This window comes from Apium graveolens, unplaced genomic scaffold (assembly GCF_009905375.1).
Source record: "Apium graveolens cultivar Ventura unplaced genomic scaffold, ASM990537v1 ctg6758, whole genome shotgun sequence".
In the NCBI taxonomy this organism is placed as follows: Eukaryota; Viridiplantae; Streptophyta; class Magnoliopsida; order Apiales; family Apiaceae; genus Apium; species Apium graveolens.
Genome location: NW_027419757.1, coordinates 60,581 through 64,251, shown reverse-complemented (window position 1 = coordinate 64,251; position 3,671 = coordinate 60,581). Strand labels below are relative to the sequence as shown.

At 38.0% G+C, this 3,671-nt stretch overlaps 1 non-coding gene across 1 annotated transcript; it reads right to left on the bottom strand.

The window, feature by feature from the left end:
* Window positions 1-2,414: 2,414 nt before the first annotated feature.
* LOC141703562 (small nucleolar RNA R71) lies at window positions 2,415-2,521 on the bottom strand. The gene has a single exon (XR_012567603.1). It is a non-coding gene; the product is annotated as a small nucleolar RNA R71 (small nucleolar RNA).
* Between the last annotated feature and the right edge of the window lie 1,150 nt (window positions 2,522-3,671).

The window sequence follows — 3,671 nt, the reverse complement described above, 5'->3', positions numbered from 1 at the left end:
GAATGCTTTAAGGGTTCCAAAAATGTCTAACTCTTAGAACAATTTTCTGCAGTTTACTTTCATGTAAGTTTTTTACTAAAACGGTCATATTTCCTAAATCGTAAATCTCCTTGACGCGTTCTTTATATGTACGTAAACTAAAAATCAAGAGCCAGCTTAAAATGTCTAGTGGGTTTTACTTTACAGAACTTATATGGCCTAAACCTTCTATCTAACCAGTTCATATGCAATCAAAGTCTCAAATCCACAACAACATCAAATCCTTGAGGTTTTCATCCCTCAAATCTCATACCAATACTCAAACTCACCAATTTTCATCTATTAACATGTATTTCAGTTTATATTAATCAACATTCAGAAGTCACATCTGATAAGTGGCATTTATATCCACTTAGAATGCAAAGGTAGAATGCTTCGTAAAGGATCAAATTGGTATTTTGTACTCAAGATGTTTGTGTTTTTGATGTGTTTTCAAAGTTTTTTGCATTTCATGGCATATTCGAAAGAAGGAATGGATATTGCATGCTTTATGCTTAAAAGAGTGTTAGGATGGAACCTCGGTTGATTGCGCACAAGAAACCAGCACGAGAAGGTCAAGAAAGCAAAAAAAATCAGATTTTCCAGAAGGTCAGGGCGGCCGCGCTAGTCATGAGAGTGGCCGCGCCCATTTTTCAGGAAGCGAGATCGCCCACGCTGGTATGCAGGGCGGCCGTGCTGGGTCGGTATTTCAGAATCCTGATTCTATTATAAGATTCATTTGCTGGACTCCTGATCTGTTGGGCTGGTATTTAAAGACTTTTAAAAGATGTTTTTCTTATAGAAGAGCAAGGATATAGCGGCAAGAAGACCTAATAGCACAATACAATGAAGGAGAAGAAGATATTGTTTTTACTTGTGATTCTTTGCTTAAGTTATAATCTTGGATGCTTGTTTTCTTTGTTATTTGAACCTAATACTCTTGTTAACGTACTTTGTTATTATTATTCAGTTATTTCAGACCTAGTTTATCTTAGTTATTTACCATGCTTTCATTGGAACCCATGGTGACGATGAGTTTGGTTATGAACTAATCATTATCGTGGGGTTCTAAGGTATTTACTTATGGATATCTATACTTAATTTATTTCAATATCTTGGTGTGTGGTGATTGATTAATATCCTAGTACTGGTTATGCTTATTCGTCTTATGTATGTAGCTAACATATAAGATAGCATGTTAATCTCTATCGAAGCGACAATGAATATAGAGGTTTAGAACTTGCCATACTAGCATAGGTTCATGTATAATTGTTATGCATGATTCGTAGGTAATTTTAACCATCTTACTTGCCCCTGTGTAATGTCGATAGATAACTTGTTCATTAAACCTTCATGTTGTCAAATTCTATAGACATATAGGGTCTCAACATAATTGGTGTCTATTCAGCTTCTATCTGTTTTGTGGATGTCTGGTAGTAGGGTATTCATGCAACAAAAGTAGGCGTTTACTACTTTAGTGTTATCTGATTAGTTGTCATCACCATTGCATGCTAAGGTTAAGAACAATGAATTTGAATGAAGTATTTAATGAAGTTAGAATCCCATTATTGTCTCATATAGTTAATCCAATCACTTTTATTCTTATTTAATTGCATGTTAGTTTAATCCTAGTTATAAACATCTCAACTTGTTATTGTCTTAGCATTGAGAAATAGCCATACCATTGTTGCATAGGTTCAAAATCTTAAGTTAACTAAAAATCTGATTTAAATCTTATACTACTTGCCTGTAATTTTAGCGCGTGTTTTCGCCCTAACAAGTTTTTGGTGCCGCTGTCGGGGACTCGGTGTTAAATTTAGTTTATGTGCTTGACATCAGTGGTCGTTAAAGTTCCCTGACTCGGATATTTTACTTACTTGTTTACTTTATTTGTGTTTCAGGTACTTTAAAGAGCGTGTATGCGAACGCGTTCTCAATATCGTAAGGAAATATTGGACAAAGTTGAAGAAGTTTTTGAAGAAGTCGAGAAAGTTGAAGAAGAAGCTATCATTACAATGAGAGAACCAATAGCACATCCGAAAGCTTTGATGGACTACTCTCAACCGAAGATCAATGACATTTAGTCCATCATTGTCAGACCAGCCATCGCGGCTAATACTTTTGAAATAAAGTCCAACAGGATTCAGATGGTGCAGAACTCAGTCCAGTTTGGGGGTTCTCCAACAGAAGATCCCAACATGCACATTAGAGATTTCATCGAGATCTGCGATACTTTCAAGTTCAATAATATTTTTGAAGATGCTGTGAAGCTGAGGCTTTTCCCATTCTCTTTGAGGGATAAAGCTAAGTGTTGGTTCCATTCGCTACCACCAGGTTCTTTGAGAGATCTTGCTCAAAAGTTTCTCACTAAATTATTCCCTATGGCGAAGACAGCTGTAATCAGGAACGTTCTTACTCAATTTGCGCAACAATCGGGAGAATCTTTGTGTGAGGCTTGGGAGCGCTATAAGGAGATTCTTAGGAAGTGTCCTTATCATGGAATTCCTGACTGGATGATTATCAACTGCTTTTATAATAGTTTGGGAGCAAAATCTAGACCCATGCTCAATGCAGCATCAGGTGGAGCCTTATGGGTTAAGAACTATGATGAAGCTTAGGAGTTGATTGAACTGATCACTGCTAATGAATACCAGAACCCAACTCAGAGACTACCTCAAGGCAAGGTAGCAGGAATTCTGGAGGTGGATACAGCTACTGCTATAGCTGCTCAGCTTAAGGCTTTAACGATGAAGGTGGATTCTTTGGCTAATTATGGAGTTAATCAGATCACAAGTGTTTGTAAGCTTTGTGCAGGTGCGCATGAAACTGAGCAGTGTGCTATTTCTAGTAAATCATCTCAATTTGTAAGTAACTTTCAGAGGTCGCAGCAACCAATTTCAGCCACTTATCATCCCAACAACTGCAATCATCATAACTTCAGCTGGAGCAACAATCTGAATGCGGTGTAATAGCCTTATCAGCAGTATGGAGTAAAGCAATTCAACCCTCCTGGTTTTCAATAACAGCAATATGTACCAAGACAACAACTCCAACTTCAACAACTACTGTATGGAAGTACAAGTAAATCTAATGAAAAATCTGAATTGGAGGAGTTGAGGCTCATGTGCAAGAGCCCAGCGGTTTCTATCAAATTGGGCAGATAGCCAATGCTTTGTTGAATCGACAACCTGGTACACTCCCTAGTGACACAGAAGTTCCAGGTAATAGGGAAGCAAAAGAGCAGGTTAAGGCAATTACATTGAGGTCTGGGAAGGTTGCAAGCCCTGAAAAATCTCAAGTTTCAGAAAATGAAGTTGTGGCTAAAGAAGAGGTACTGAAGAATGCCGAGGTGTAACCAAGGAAGAAAGTTATTATCACCACTCCTCCTGAGGGTAATACAGGGGAAAAACAGGTCTATCCTCCACCTCCTTTTCCTAAAAGGTTGCAGAAGCAGAAGTTGGATAAGCAATTTTCTAAGTTCCTGGAACTTTTCAAGAAACTTCACATCAACATACCTTTCGCTGAAGCTCTTGAACAGATGCCTAGCTATGCGAATTTTAAGAAAGGTATTCTCTCTCGAAAAGTGAAGCTCGATGACTTAGAGACCGTTGCTGTTACGGAGGATTGCAGTGCTGTGCTACAACAGAAGTTGC